The following is a 17,249-nucleotide window of genomic DNA, read 5'->3' as shown; positions in this document are numbered from 1 at the left end:
TGGTGGCATTAGTAGGGGTTCCATATATTCATTTTTAGCCATCTGCGCCGGACCACCCACCACTTCTTTTCATCTCCCCCCCCAATGTGCGTTTTTCATGCATTCCTGGAAGGCGCAGGTGCGAATGGGGCCTCATATTGTACAAATCAATGGCTGATCACATAAACCATCTTGGGATGCGAAAAGTGGAGTTGATTTACGAAAACCAGAGCGTGCAAAATCTGGTGCTTCTAATAACCTCATCTTGATCATTTAAGCAAAAAAATAAAAAATAAAAAAATGGAAACCGATTGCACCAGATTTCCCACTCTCTAGATTTAGTAAATCAGCATGCGTCCATTATCGTTGCTGATCTTCGGTAGCCGGGTCCAGAGGCGTTCCTTCGTTCGTCCATCGATCGGCACTAATGTAGACGTAGCTCGATCCAGACAAGGAGTGGACCGTCATGCACACACCTCCATAGAGCCTCGGGGCTGTCTCCATCCTCGGTCCGGAGTCATCTATCCGCTGACTTTGCTCAGGCGATCTCCGGTGCGATCAGAGCGGGGAGCCCCTCCATCCTCCTAACAAGGTGTCACTGAGATTCCCCGGCTCCGTCACGCCGGGCCGCGCAGTTACCATGGTTACCGCCGGTGCCAGAGGAGGTTCCGGAAGTGACGCCAGATCCCGCCCCGGTGCGGACGTGCTGCTGCGCCGGGTTCACGGAAAGAAGGAGAGAAGGAGTAGGTGGCATGGAGCCTCCGAGAGGTGAGAGGGACCGGGTGGGTGCCGGAGGGTCTTCCAGGAGGGGCTCCTGCAGCTGGGAGCTTCCCTTCTCTATACAGGGAATACTGGGGGGGCCTGGCTGGGATGACAGGAGAGCTGGACAGCTGTGCACACCGCTGACTGGTGACATCATCACGGACTAATGACATCATCACTACACCCAGCGCGTGTCACCTGTGTGTGCCCGGATGACAGCTGTCACCCTGACATCCCCGGGATGACCAGATGCCTCATGTACCATCTCTATGCTGTGTGTGAATGGGGGGCACGGTGATGGAGAATAGTGATATGTGAAGATGGAGAATAGTGATGTGTGAGGATGGAGAATAGTGATGTGTGGATGGGGAATAGTGATGTGTGAGGATGGAGAATAGTGATGTGTGAGGATGGAGAATAGTGATGTGTGAGGATGGGGAATAGTGATGTGATGGAGAATAGTGATGTGAGGATGGGGAATAGTGATGTGTGAGGATGGAGAATAGTGATGTGTGAGAATGGAGAATAGTGATGTGTGAGGATGGAGAATAGTGATGTGTGGATGGAGAATAGTGATGTGTGAGGATGGAGAATAGTGATGTGTGGATGGGGAATAGTGATGTGTGAGGATGGGGAATAGTGATGTGTGAGGATGGAGAATAGTGATGTGAGGATGGAGAATAGTGATGTGTGTGTATGGAGAATAGTGATGTGTGAGGATGGAGAATAGTGATGTGTGAGGATGGAGAATAGTGATGTGTGGATGGAGAATAGTGATGTGTGAGGATGGAGAATAGTGATGTGTGAGGATGGGGAATAGTGATGTGTGAGGATGGGGAATAGTGATGTGTGGATGGGGAATAGTGATGTGTGGATGGGGAATAGTGATGTGAGGATGGAGAATAGTGATGTGTGAGGATGGAGAATAGTGATGTGAGGATGGGGAATAGTGATGTGAGGATGGAGAATAGTGATGTGTGGATGGGGAATAGTGATGTGATGGGGAATAGTGATGTGTGAAGATGGAGAATAGTGATGTGTGAGGATGGGGGGCACAGTGATGGAGAATAGTGATGTGTGAGGATGGAGAATAGTGATGTGTGTGGATGGAGAATAGTGATGTGTGAGGATGGAGAATAGTGATGTGTGAGGATGGAGAATAGTGATGTGAGGATGGGGGAATAGTGATGTGTGAGGATGGAGAATAGTGATGTGAGGATGGAGAATAGTGATGTGTGAGGATGGAGAATAGTGATGTGTGTGGATGGAGAATAGTGATGTGTGAGGATGGAGAATAGTGATGTGAGGATGGGGGAATAGTGATGTGTGAGGATGGAGAATAGTGATGTGAGGATGGAGAATAGTGATGTGTGAGGATGGAGAATAGTGATGTGTGTGGATGGGGAATAGTGATGTGTGAGGATGGAGAATAGTGATGTGAGGATGGGGGAATAGTGATGTGTGAGGATGGAGAATAGTGATGTGAGGATGGAGAATAGTGATGTGTGAGGATGGAGAATAGTGATGTGTGTGGATGGAGAATAGTGATGTGTGAGGATGGAGAATAGTGATGTGTGAGGATGGAGAATAGTGATGTGTGGATGGGGAATAGTGATGTGTGAGGATGGGGAATAGTGATGTGAGGATGGAGAATAGTGATGTGAGGATGGAGAATAGTGATGTGTGAGGATGGAGAATAGTGATGTGTGTGAGGATGGGGAATAGTGATGTGTGGATGGAGAATAGTGATGTGTGAGGATGGAGAATAGTGATGTGTGGATGGAGAATAGTGATGTGTGAGGATGGAGAATAGTGATGTGTGAGGATGGAGAATAGTGATGTGTGTGGATGGGGAATAGTGATGTGTGAGGATGGAGAATAGTGATGTGAGGATGGAGAATAGTGATGTGTGGATGGAGAATAGTGATGTGTGGATGGAGAATAGTGATGTGTGGATGGGGAATAGTGATGTGAGGATGGAGAATAGTGATGTGTGAGGATGGGGAACAGTGATGTGATGGGGGAATAGTGATGTGAGGATGGGGAATAGTGATGTGTGAGGATGGAGAATAGTGATGTGTGGATGGGGAATAGTGATGTGTGAGGATGGAGAATAGTGATGTGTGAGGATGGAGAATAGTGATGTGTGAGGATGGAGAATAGTGATGTGTGAGGATGGAGAATAGTGATGTGTGAGGATGGAGAATAGTGATGTGTGAGGATGGAGAATAGTGATGTGTGAGGATGGAGAATAGTGATGTGTGGATGGAGAATAGTGATGTGTGAGGGTGGAGAATAGTGATGTGTGGATGGGGAATAGTGATGTGTGAGGATGGAGAATAGTGATGTGTGAGGATGGAGAATAGTGATGTGTGAGGATGGGGAATAGTGATGTGATGGAGAATAGTGATGTGTGGATGGGGAATAGTGATGTGCGAGGATGGGGAATAGTGATGTGTGAGGATGGAGAATAGTGATGTGTGGATGGAGAATAGTGATCTGAGGATGGAGAATAGTAATGTGTGAGGATGGAGAATAGTGATGTGAGGATGGGGAATAGTGATGTGTGGATGGAGAATAGTGATGTGTGGATGGAGAATAGTGATCTGAGGATGGAGAATAGTAATGTGTGAGGATGGAGAATAGTGATGTGTGTAGATGGGGAATAGTGATGTGAGGATGGAGAATAGTGATGTGTGAGGATGGGGAATAGTGATGTGTGAATGGAGAATAGTGATGTGTGAGGATGGAGAATAGTGATGTGTAGATGGGGAATAATGATGTGTGAGGATGGAGAATAGTGATGTGTGAGGATGGAGAATAGTGATGTGTGAGGATGGAGAATAGTGATGTGTGAGGATGGAGAATAGTGATGTGTGAGGATGGAGAATAGTGATGTGATGGAGAATAGTGATGTGTGTAGATGGGGAATAGTGATGTGTGAGGATGGGGAATAGTGATGTGAGGATGGAGAATAGTGATGTGAGGATGGAGAATAGTGATGTGTGAGGATGGAGAATAGTGATGTGTGTGGATGGAGAATAGTGATGTGTGTGGATGGGGAATAGTGATGTGTGAGGATGGGGAATAGTGATGTGTGAGGATGGGGAATAGTGATGTGTGAGGATGGGGAATAGTGATGTGTGTGGATGGAGAATAGTGATGTGTGAGGGTGGAGAATAGTGATGTGTGAGGGTGGAGAATAGTGATGTGCAAGGATGGGGAATAGTGATGTGCGAGGATGGGGAATAGTGATGTGCGAGGATGGGGAATAGTGATGTGAGGATGGGGAATAGTGATGTGTGAGGATGGAGAATAGTGATGTGTGAGGGTGGAGAATAGTGATGTGTGAGGGTGGAGAATAGTGATGTGTGAGGATGGGGAATAGTGATGTGCGAGGATGGGGAATAGTGATGTGTGAGGATGGGGAATAGTGATGTGTGAGGATGGGGAATAGTGATGTGTGGATGGGGAATAGTGATGTGTGAGGATGGGGAATAGTGATGTGTGAGGATGGGGAATAGTGATGTGTGGATGGGGAATAGTGATGTGTGAGGATGGCGAATAGTGATGTGTGAGGATGGGGAATAGTGATGTGAGGATGGGGAATAGTGATGTGTGTGGATGGAGAATAGTGATGTGTGGATCGGGAATAGTGATGTGTGGATCGGGAATAGTGATGTGAGGATGGAGAATAGTGACCATCAGGTCAGGGGTCATGTAGCCTCATAGCACAATCAGAGGAGAATGAAAACTCCTCCTACAAGCTTTAACTAGACAAGGCTGCATTTGGGGACACATGGCTGCCTTTGTGGATAAGGCTGCATTTTGGGACACATTTAAAAAAAAAGTATCGGTACTTGTACTCAGTCCTAAAAAAGTGGTATCAGGACAACCCTAGTATTTAGCAGTTTATATTTCCTATAATAATTGCATTTCCATGTTCGGGGGACTGTGGGGGACCAGATATAGTGAATGCAGGGTCCTGGGTTTAGTAACACTTTAAAGCAGAACCATAGTTGCCTCGGCTTCAGGGATTCGGCATCTCAGCCTTGTTGAGGGGGACTTTGGTGAAATATCAGGGGTCCAAACAGACCCCTGATGTCTCACATTTAAGACAGAGAAAGGAACAAAGGACAGAGATTGCATGAGAAGTGCTCTGTGCTGAGCTTCAGTAATGAATGGGTGCAGTGAGTGATCGCTACCAATCGCTCACTGTATCCCTTCAGGAAAGGAAGGGGCTGGTAAATAGGAAATATTTACCGCGCACCCCCACTCTCCATCCTGAAACATCCCCTTGTGCCCTCAGCAGATGCTAGCAGGTGAGAAGGGAAGCTGGCAGTGCTGGAGGGGAGGGGGCGCACAGGGGGACACAGATATCAGGGGGTGAGAACATCGATAGCAATCGCCCTGCAGTGCATCTTGAGGAAGCAAATGGAGGAGAAGCCAGCAGAGCTGCAGGGGGAGCCTTAAGTGTTGGCAATAAGGCAGTACAGCCATTGCTCCTGCTCAGCAGGTGCCTGGGCCCCCCTTTTGAACTGATGGGGCCTGGTACAGGACGACTGGCTGTACTGCCTTATCAGAAGCCCTGCCTGAGCCATTGACATCTTCATGTGACCGGCTTCCGGGTCTCGATCACCAGCCGCTTTCTTTAGCTGGGTGGTGATGACATCACTTCTGCTCATATGGAGGAGTTCAGTCAGATGCAACATGGCCATATCAGCTCACTGTATAAGGGTGGACAAGCAGGTAGGTAACATTAAAGTGTTGTAAACCCTTAGGCCTGATTCACACCTATCCATTTTTAGTGCGCGTTGCACCACAGAACGTAGGAAACCCTGGTAAATGGACTGTAGTGCAAATCTGCAAAATGCACTGAAATTGCATAGATGTGAATCCAGCCTTATATATAGTCAGTGAAGGGGCTATCATCAGGTGATACACAGAGATGAAACAAATCCTAAGTTGTACCTGTTTATCTGCTGTCTTCCCTTCTCTACATTGTTCAAAGTCCAAAATTTATAAGCTTACCTGAGAATTCAGAAAAAAAAGGGGTGGAGAGCTAAAGTTACTCTCTCCACTGGAGAGCTCAGACAGCTGATTGGAGGGAAGAGACACCCCCCCCCCCTTCACACAGCTCACAGGGACAGAGCTGAGTCTATCCATCAGCTGGAGGTCCCTCCCTGTCACCATGTTTCTTTTGGTGTCAGGAAAACTTATCCGAAGTGACTCATGCTGATAGCAGAGGAAGGAAGCAGCGGACAGAAATTACACTTAGTGCTCTGGATTGAGACGAGTACACACTATAGAGGGATATGCTTTGTTCATATTTCATGTCTAAGGTTTACAACCACTTTAATGCAAAAAAGACAAAGCTTGTCTTTTCTGCATAAAAATGTTGCCTCTTTTTAACTTTGGCCTGAAGTTTCACTTTAAAGTGGAACTAAAGCCTCCTATCCTTTCCAGCCAAGGAAGCTGCAATCTTGGCCTGTTTGATCCTCACCTGCCATGGTACTGCACCTGTCCTCAGCTATGACACCAGCCATAATTATTGCCACCGCATGTGTATACCCCTGTCCATAGATTTTGCAGCTTAAGGTGGAGTGGTAAAAAAAAGAGGCTCAACCACATGTTTTTACCACCGCCTCCTCAATCTGAAAGTGTAAGGGTCCATTCACACCAGATACAAGTGAACTGCATTGGGCATGCAATTAAAATGCGATTCAGTGCAGTGCTATTGGAGTCCATTCAATTTTGAATGGGCTCCAATCAGGGATGGACTGGCCATTGGGACTACAGGGGGTTTCCCGGTGGGCCGGTTTCAGTGACAGCGGACCGCCGCCCCCCTCCGCTCCTCTGTCTCTCGCTTCCCGCAGCGCTCACCTCCTCTCCATGCCCACAGCGCTCACCTGGGGGGAACAAAGAAGCAGGGGGGACGACAGAGGAGCATGGGGGTTTCTGCCTAATCTTGTCCCATAAGGGAGGCACGGAACTGATTCTTTGCCCCGGGTGAAATAATGTCTAGCTTCCCCACTGGTACTGCCTATAAGAGTACCAGTACCAGCCGTTCTACTCTAATAAAGTAGAAGGGCTAGTGGCTAGTGAAGGGGATGAGGGGGTTTGGGGGGGGGAGGGGTGCGGGAGTTGTCCGGCCGCCATGGGAGAGACCTGTCAAAGTGGGCCAGTCTGGATGAAGTCCAGGGCCAAATTTTTGTCCCAGTCCAGCCCTGGCTCCAATCGCATAGCATTGCAGTAAAGTCATTCATGCCCAGATTGTGTAACCTCGCTACAACCGGATCACTCACAGCGTTGTGTACAATGTGATCCGGTGCAGTCAAACACTGGCGTTTGGGATATCATTTAGATTGTACTGACACCTACTGCAGACCGCAGGGGCAGTGTGATTTTCATGCAGTGTGGGAAGTGTGGCACAGATTGCAGGTTTCTCACAGAGTCAATCTAGGCCTAACGTTTCTACATCTGTAAACATGACTGTCAGATGGACTTTATCGCAGCACAAAGTCCAGAAAACAACTGGAACAGATGAAATCTTTGTATCATTTTGCTTTCGGGAAGGTCCTCTGATAAATAAATGCCGTAGTAAAAGAAGAAAGGTGTGTTTGGGAGATGGTTGTATTTTTCCTTTTGCTGGAGGGAATGCTGAACATGACGGGCGTGTTAAGTGATTGCTGGTTGATAGGAAGTTGACGTCTGAGCCGTGCAGGTTATAGCTTGTGTCATTTACTCTTGAATTGACCTAAGGGCTCTTTTATACGAGCGTTCAGTCTGGATCTATCTGTGTGTTTTTCCACAATGGATGTCTATGGGCGGGCAGCTCTAAAGGGACCGTTTACATTCGAGTCCTCCTGCTTATGTGGCAGGGTGGACTTGATTTGAATCACTAGAAAAAAAGGCTTGATTAAATCAACTCGATTTTAAATCATAATTTTTAACCACATCAGCCCCGGAAGATTTGGCTGCTCAAAGACCAGGCCAACACTGAGTCGCGTTAACTGACAATTGCGCAGTCGTGCGACGTTGTACCCAAACAAAATTGACGTCCTTTTTTTCCCACAAATAGAGATTTATTTTGGTGGTATTTGATCACCTCTGCGGTTTTTATTTTTTGCTACAAGTACATGAATGCTATATTGGTGCATAGGGGAGCTGGAATTATGAAAAAAAAGGTCAACGTGGCCTTTAAGGTGGTATATACGCAGGGACAAATGCCCGGAAGGCAGACTTCATGCATTCCTGGGTGCATACTGCCCTGAGGGTTTGTACCAGAGCCGTCTTTAAGGCAGGGCAAAAGGGGAAGCTGCCCTGGGCCCTGTCATTTTTGTGGGGCCCAAATCAGCTGCCTCACATTCGCCAACTATCCCAGTTTAAATTCCCTTGTCCTTTGAAGTTTTAGTCCGTTGCTGTGTCTTGATATCTCAGTGTGAAGTGCTGCTACTAATGCTGTCCAGCTCTGCCCTATTATTGTGTACAGATGACTCACCTGCAGACCCTGGGCCAGATCCACAAAGAACTTACGGCGGCGTATCTATTGATACGCGGCGTAAGTTCTACGATGCGCCGACGTATATTTGTTGTGTATCCACAAAACAAGATACGCCTGAATGTGGGCTAGATCCGACTGACTTACGTCTTAGTACGCCGTCGGATCTTAGGTGCATATTTTTACGCTGACCGCTAGGTGGCGCTTCCGTTGATTTCCGCATAGAGTATGCAAATTAGCTAGATACGCCGATTCTCAAACGTACGTCCGCCCAGCGCATTTTTTTTACGTAGTTTACGTAAGGCTTTTTTCAGCGTAACATTACCCCTGCTCTATGAGGCGTAGCCAATGTTAAGTATGGATGTCGGGACAGCGTCAAATTTTCCGTTGTTTCCGTAAAACGTTCGCGAATAGGGCTTTGCGTAAATTACGTTCACGTCGAAAGCATTGACTATTTGCAACGTGATTTCGAGCATGCGCACTGGGATACCCCCACAACGGCGCCGTTAAAAAAAAAAACGTCATTTACGCGGGGTCAAGATGAATTAACATAAAACACGCCTACATCTTAGTCATTTGAATTTCGCGCCCCTAACGCCGACACATTTACACTACACCGTCGTAACTTACGGCGCAAATTCTTTGTGGATAAGGAACCTCCGCTCTAAGTTACGGCGGCGTAGTGTATCTGAGATACGCTACGCCGGCCTATATATGCGTCGAGGTACGTGGATCTGGCCCCCTGTGTTTACATGTAAATAACCATCATTCATATGTAAATAACGAGAGCATTCATATGTAAATAGCGGCAACATTCATATGTAAATAAAGGTGCAATCATATGTATATCATCCCCCTCTGCAGTGAAGCGATGATGTGCTGTAACCTCTAGCAACCAATCAGTGATCAGTATTACTGTACAGCAATCTCTAGCAACCAGTCAACAAGAAGAAATCATGTGCTGTAACCTCTAGCAACTAATCAGTGAGCCGTAATGTGTGCTGTAACCTCTAGCAACCAGTCAATGAGTGGTAATGATATGCTGTAACCTCTGGCATCCAATCGCAATCACTGCCTGATACAGTAAACTGATTTTAAGTCTAGCTGATATTTATTGTATGTCTCAGAGCAGGCGGAGAGCAAAATTACATGATGGGGGGGGGGGGGGGGGGGGGGCTCCAAGAGAATTTTTTCCCAGGGTTCAATGAACATTAAAGACGGCCCTGGTTTGTACGAATCGGTGCACCACCCAGACACAGCAGTTGTCAGACTCGCATAGAGCTCACCGTCTGCCCTCCAGCAGATGTATGGAGCCTTATAATAAAAATAATAATGATGCATAAATGGATGGAAACTGATCTGAAATGAAGACAGATGACACCTGTGTGATGGCATCATAAGAAAGCTGCTCCTGGGTTTTCTGCCCGGGCACTCACAGTGTTGTGGGCACAAGGAAGAACACTATTTCATGTGGCTTACCGGATCTTGCAATACCACATTCCTGTTTGGCTGCCAAGTATACTTGTCAGAGCGTGAGAGGTTGAAAAGAAGCTGGACCCCTCCCAAACATTGCGACTCTTCTTGGTGTTCAGGTGTCGCTGGCCTAAGATCCAGATATCCTGCATGTCTTGGGGCTCATTCACACCACGTCCAATGACCTGCGACTTTCTGCATTGGATAAACGCAGGTCACTGCAACCGTGCTTTTCTATGTGCCGCCTTCACACCACAATATGTATACATGTGCTGTGTGTTGTGTTAATATGCACATTAACACGTCAATGCAACTGAAGTGAAGAAAACACAGATTTTTCAAGCCTAACAGGGCTTTCTTTTGGTGGTATTTGATCACCTCTGCGGTTTTTATTTGTTACTCCATAAACAAAAATAGAGCGACAATTTTGTAAAAAAAAAAAAGCAATATTTTTTACTTTTTGCTATAATAAATATCCCCAAAAAATATATAAAAAAAAATATTTTTTTTCTCAGTTTAGGCCGATACGTATTCTTCTACATATCTTTGTAAAAAAAAAAAATCGCAATAAGCGTTTATTGATTGGTTAGCGCAAAAGTTATAGCGTTTACAAAATAGGGGATAGTTTTATGGCATTTTTATTAATATTTTTTTTTTTTTACTAGTAATGGTGGTGATTTTTTTTTTTTCGTGACTGCGACATCATGGTGGACACATCGGACACTTTTGACACATTTTTGGGACCATTGTCATTTTCACAGCGAAAAGTGTATAAAAGTCTATAAAAATGCACTGATTACTGTGAAAATGGCAGCAAAGGAGTTAACCACTAGGGGGCACTAAAGGGGTTATTTGTGCCCTGATTTGTGTTTCTTACTGTAGGGGGGATGCATCGCATACTAGCGCATTATGTGCCACTTACCTGCAAAAGAATCCAGCGATGTCTCCAGTGTAGGCCGCATCCATCTTCTGGCCCCTCTTCCTTCCAGCTCTGTGAGTCACCGGAGCCGCGTGATGTCACTCCTGAGCATGCGCACGGGAGCCACGATCAACGGCACAGGCTAGGGAAGAAACGTCACTTTGTTTTGTTTCTTCTGCGCGAATGCGCCGTTGGGATTTTCGGTGGGCTACAAGTGAAATACTTCTTAAACGGCGCACGTTTAGGATATTTTTCCACTACCTATAGGTAAGCCTAGAATAAGACTTACTTATAGGTAGAAGTCCAAAAAGTGGGTTTACAAACTCTTTAAAGGAATGAAGGGCTCTTTCAGACAGGCGTTGAATTGTAACGCAGCCCTAAAGCATATTAGCGCACCTATAGGCTACTTTCACACTGAAAGCGCTGGCCGTTATCACTAAAGCGCTGCTCGCTTTAGCGCTGTTTAAGCAGTGTCTTGCGCCGGTTTTCGGCAGCTAGCGGGATGCCTTTTACCCCCCAAAAAGGGTAAAAAGTCCAGTTTTGCGGCGCTTTTGAATCGCTTTAAGCCAAGGATCACATTGACAGCGGGAATGAAATTGAGCGAGTTCAACTGAACGCGCATGATTTCATACCCGCATGTCAGGCCCGACTTCACCGCCCCATGTGAAAAGTCACCCTGGAATGAATGGGAGGCGTTTTGCTTATAGAAGAAAAAAAGGTGGCGATAATGCATGCTTTGTCCTATTGACTTCAATACACAATCGCTTCCCTTGACTTCAATATAAAAACGCCCCCTATCGACCTTTATGCAAAATCACATCCCATTGACTTCAATGCAAAATCATGTCCCATTGACTTCAATGCAACATCGTATTCCATTGACTTCAATACAAAAACGCCCCCTTATTGACTTCAATGCAAAACCGCTTCCCATTAACTTGAGTGCAAAAACGGCAGCCTTATTAATCAAATTTAAGAATTGTGAAAAAAACTGTCCATTTTGGTTTTGGTTTTTGGCCAAGTGCATCCTGAATTTTAACGTGGGAAAATGCAGGGAAAAGGGCCCTTTTGTGAGACCCTTTTGTGAGACTGCATAGTGCTTTGGCACCATGCAGTTCCATGGGGAAAATGTGCTAATTTTCTAATGCATTGGAGTGCAATTAGGTTAATAATGACACCCTTGCTTGTCTGCTGAACAGCGGTGCATTTTGGCTGCAGGTGCGGGAACACGTGCGATTTACACACATTCCCGCACCCACAATAGCGTGAACCTATCAGTCCTGCTGACATATCTGCCTGTCCGCTTCTGACATATCTGCCTGTCCGCTTCTAACACAGGCCACCTTTACCTCACATAGCCCGCTCCTTTAATTACAGCCGCAAATAAAGAGATTATCTTTAATCTTATTACAATTAGTTCTCCTGAAGATTAGCCCTGCATTAGGGTCCATTCACACCCCCTGCATTGTGCTGCGTTGCTCCACGTGGACCCTAATGCCAGAACACTTGTTGGGGGGAGTATTTTTGGTCCTCCTGTGAAGGAAAACTTATAAGAACCATGCGTTTTGATGCATGCCCCGTACGTTTAGCATGTGGCAGTGCACACTGTTGTAGGTGGTGCGCATGCCCTAATTTCTCTCACTGGACTATATAGGCATGAATAGGGACAGTCACTTCCCCAAATATATGTGCAGTGTGTGTGTATATCATGTATAGAGTGTGGTGTGTGTATATCATGTATAGAGTGTGGTGTGTGTATATCATGTATAGAGTGTGGTGTGTGTATATCATGTATAGAGTGTGGTGTGTGTATATCATGTATAGAGTGCGGTGTGTGTATATCATGTATAGAGTGCAGTGTGTGTGTATCATGTATAGAGCGCAGTGTGTGTGTGTATCATGTATAGAGTGCAGTGTGTGTATATCATGTATAGGGTGCGGTGTGTGTATATCATGTATAGAGTGCAGTGTGTGTATATCATGTATAGAGTGCAGTGTGTGTGTGTGTATCATGTATAGAGTGCAGTGTGTGTATATCATGTATAGAGCGCAGTGTGTGTGTATCATGTATAGAGTGCAGTGTGTGTATATCATGTATAGAGTGCAGTGTGTGTATATCATGTATAGAGTGCAGTGTGTGTGTATCATGTATAGAGCGCAGTGTGTGTATATCATGTATAGAGTGTGGTGTGTGTATATCATGTATAGGGTGCGGTGTGTGTATATCATGTATAGAGTGCGGTGTGTGTGTATCATGTATAGAGTGCAGTGTGTGTGTATCATGTATAGAGCGCAGTGTGTATATCATGTATAGAGCGCAGTGTGTATATCATGTATAGAGTGCAGTGTGTGTATATCATGTATAGAGTGTGTGTATCATGTATAGAGCGCAGTGTGTGTATCATGTATAGAGTGCGGTGTGTGTGTATCATGTATAGAGTGCAGTGTGTATATCATGTATAGAGTGCAGTGTGTGTATCATGTATAGAGCGCAGTGTGTGTATCATGTATAGAGCGCAGTGTGTGTATCATGTATAGAGTGCGGTGTGTGTGTGTATAATGTATAGAGCGCAGTGTGTGTGTATCATGTATAGAGTGTGTTTATCATGTATAGAGCGCGGTGTGTGTGTATCATGTATAGAGCGCGGTGTGTGTGTATCATGTATAGAGCGCGGTGTGTGTGTATCATGTATAGAGTGCGGTGTGTGCATCATGTATAGAGTGCAGTGTGTGTATCATGTATAGAGCGCAGTGTGTGTGTATCATGTATAGAGTGCAGTGTGTGTATCATGTATAGAGTGCGGTGTGTGTGTATAATGTATAGAGTGTGTTTATCATGTATAGAGTGCGGTGTGTGTGTATCATGTATAGAGCGCGGTGTGTGTGTGTATCATGTATAGAGTGCGGTGTGTGTGTATAATGTATAGAGCGCAGTGTGTGTGTATCATGTATAGAGTGTGTTTATCATGTATAGAGTGCGGTGTGTGTGTATCATGTATAGAGCGCGGTGTGTGTGTGTATCATGTATAGAGTGCGGTGTGTGTGTGTATAATGTATAGAGCGCAGTGTGTGTGTATCATGTATAGAGTGTGTGTATCATGTATAGAGTGCAGTGTGTGTGTATCATGTATAGAGTGCAGTGTGTGTGTATCATGTATAGAGCGCAGTGTGTGTGTATCATGTATAGTGTGTGTGTATAATGTATAGAGCGCAGTGTCGTGTCTCAGGAAGTCCTCCATGGGTGAGCAGATCTCTTCCCGGCCACGGATCTCTCTATGGTTATCCTAAGCCATGCTTACCTTGCATAATCTCCTCTTTTAATTACAGATGGACATAAACAGATTATGTGCGATCTTATTAGAGACACAATTACCACATGTGAAGATAAGCCCTACTTAAGTCCAGGCAGATACACAAGAAGCACATGAATGCAGCCCTGTATACAACAATGTATCAGGAGATGTGCAAGCAGTGTAAATCTCTAAATCCATCCTTTTTGTAGTCCCTGTACAGCAGATTGTAGGAAGGAAAAGCAGCAGAGGAAGCCAATCAGCTGTGCAAGAAACTTGCTGACAGGAGGAGAATGCAGAGTGACTGTGAGATGAGATCATCAATGTCCTGCTTCTCCTTTCACTGCCCAGTCACAGATTGGCGGAAGGACAAGACCTGTAAATGTTAATTTAAGGGGTAGTAAAGGTTCGTGTTTTTTCACCATCCTATGCATTAAGGTGAACAAACACCTGGCTGTCATGGTCGCCACCCCCCGTTTTACTTACCTGAGCTTGTTCACCTGCTCTGCGCATCCCCCGGTGTCCTCTTCTTCGCGGAGTCTTGGCGTTGATTGGATAGATTGATGGCATCGCAGGCATTGGCTTCCGCTGCTGTCAATCAAATCGAATGACTCGGGGGGGCGCTGCCAAGTGTATGACAAGAGAGTGCGCCAGCAAGGTAACCCCCTCGGGTGAGAGCTTCCCAGAGGGGGTTAGCTATTGCGAGGAGGAGCTGTGGGAGCCGCCGTGGGACCCCAGAACACAGTGTGCTTTCTTAGCAATGCAATCGTGGCAAACTGCGATGAACAAAGCTTGTCACCCAATAGAAGCAACAAGCTTGCGTATTGCGGTTTGCCGCTATTGCCCCGTGATTAAGGCTGGGTTTCCCTGCATCCAATGCGCATGTCAGGAGACTGTGACCAGCTCTATGGAGCCACTTCACACATCTCCGGAGCAGCTTCAGTGCGAATTGCACTGTGTGTCTTGTGGTTTTCAGGTCCAAATTCAGCCAAAAATTCGCACTGAAATTGGACCTGAAGCGGTGAATGAGGACGCACCTGACCTCTGCTGTGAGCCGCTCCGCGTGAACCCGGCCTTATTGTGTCATTGAAAGTGAATGGCGACCAAACGTGCATTTTGAGATTGCAGTGCGATTTGGGATTGTGCGCAGAAGCGTATCGTTTCTGCTCGAGATCCCAAAACTAGAGAGGCACCAAAACTCTGGTGGCTGAAACAGATCGGTTGAAAATGGTGTTAACGCCATTTAGCCAATAAGAGAAAAATGTGCCGAAAATTCATGCAGTTTTGCTGCGATTTCACCCGCATTTTACTGCTATTTTACTGTGCTTATGGTGTGTTTTCCATAAGTCATGTGACTCAAAACCTGCATCAAAAATTCAACATGGGTGCGTTATTGATGTGTTCTTGCTGTATTTTCAATGCATTTCAATGGGGAGATGCGTTTTTAGTGTGTTTTTTTTTGTATGTTTACAAACGGTTTTTGTTATGGATAAGGTCATAGTACAAGATTTTATAGTGCGTTTTTTTTAACTGACCAACAATGCAGCAAGCGGGATTTTTAACACCACAACGGAAGCGCAACAGACCAGTGTGAAGACATACATAGGCCCGGATTCACATACATTGGCGCACATTTATGCCGCCGTAGCGTATCTCTTTTACGCTACGCCGGCACAGCGCACAGAGGCAAGCACTGGATTCACAAAGCACTTGCTCCCACTCGCTGTAAGGCCTCGTACACACGGACGGACTGTCAGCTGAAATCGGTCCGCCGGACCGTTTTCAGCGGACATGTCCGCCCGGAGATTTCTGTCTGATGGTTGTACACACCATCAGACAGAAATCTGCGCGGACAGACAGCGCGGTGACGTGGCCGCGCCGTCGCCGCGACAATGACGCGGCGACGTGCACGACCCTGGAAGGTCAATGCTTCCACGCATGCGTCGAATCACTTCGACGCATGCGAGGGATGGTGGCCGTTCGGACATGTCTAGTGAGTCTGTACAGACGACCGAACATGTCCGACGGACATAGTTCCAGTGGACATGTTTCTTAGCATGCTAAGAAACATTTGTCCGCTGGGAACCTGTCCGATCCGCCGGACATTTGTCCGGTCGGCCGTACAGACGACCAAACATGTCTGCTGAAACTGGTCAGCGGACCAGTTTCAACAGACATGTTCGGTCGTGTGTACGAGGCCTTAAAGATACGCTGGGTTTCCTCGGCGTAAGCCAGCGTAGGTGGAAGTGGGCGTGAGCCATGCTAATGAGGCGTGACCCCATGCAAATGATGGGCCAAGCATCATAGAAGTACTTAAAATGAACGGCGCATGCGCCGTCCCGTGGCCGCATCCCAGTGCGCATGTTCAGAATCGCGTCGAAAAACAACTGCCTAAGATACGTCGAATCGCTGCCTACGACGTGAACGTAACCTACGCCTAGTCATATTCACGTACAACGTAAACGACAAAAGATACAACAGCTTGTGTTCCCTGGTCCATATCTTTGCATGAGTTGCGCCTCCTATATGGGGAATAACTTTACACCGGACGTACGACTTATGCAAACCGTGTATATAATGCGTCGGGCGCAAGTACATTCGTGAATCGGCGTATCTCCCTCATTTGCATATGTGCATAGAAAATCAATGGGAGCGGCAAATGTGCCCAGCGTAAATATGCGCCCACGATACGACGGCGTAGGAAAGTTACATCGGTCGGATGAAGCCTATTTTCAGGTGTATCTCAGTTTATGGGCACGGCGCATGGATACGACGGCGCATACTTACACTTACGCGGCGTATCTGGAGATTCGTCGATGTAAGTGCTTTGTGAATCCGGGCCATAGAATTTAAAGGGATACATTTTTCTTGAGCTTTTCTTGCACTAAAAGTGCCAATAATGGCCGAAAATATGCTCATATTCAATATTTAGATTAATGATATTAATAAAAAAAATAATAAATAAAAATGGAATATAATACAATTATATATATATAAAAAATATATTTTAAAACTATAATTTTCAGTTTTCGGCCAAGTACATCCTACATTTTGGGTTTTAGAACCAAAATCTCCATTCGGTGCAGCTCTCCATAATACGCAAAATGTGATTGCAGACTAAAGCCTCGTACACACGATCGGATTTCCATCGGACAAAGCGTAGGACTTTTGTCCGAAGGGCGTTGGCCAGGAACTTGTCTTGCATACAAACGGCAAATAATTGTTGGCCAACAAATACGAAATTATGTGGTTTTTCAGCTCTTTAGCGCCACCCTTTGGGCAACTTCTGCTAATGTTGTGTTATGGTGAGCATGTGTGTTTGTAC

At 46.1% G+C, this 17,249-nt stretch overlaps 1 protein-coding gene across 1 annotated transcript in view; it reads left to right on the top strand.

Annotated features, from left to right (window-relative positions):
- The first annotated feature begins 547 nt into the window (after positions 1–547).
- The window catches only part of DAGLA (diacylglycerol lipase alpha), a 91,605-nt gene continuing 74,903 nt past the window's right edge, over positions 548–17,249 (top strand). Inside the window, exon 1 of the mRNA XM_040328429.1 lies at positions 548–747. The gene's annotated coding sequence lies outside the window, so the exon portion shown is untranslated. The remainder of the gene's footprint in view (positions 748–17,249) is intronic.

This window comes from Rana temporaria, chromosome 11, assembly GCF_905171775.1.
Source record: "Rana temporaria chromosome 11, aRanTem1.1, whole genome shotgun sequence".
NCBI lineage: Eukaryota > Metazoa > Chordata > Amphibia > Anura > Ranidae > Rana > Rana temporaria.
This window is presented reverse-complemented; position numbering and strand designations above follow the sequence as displayed.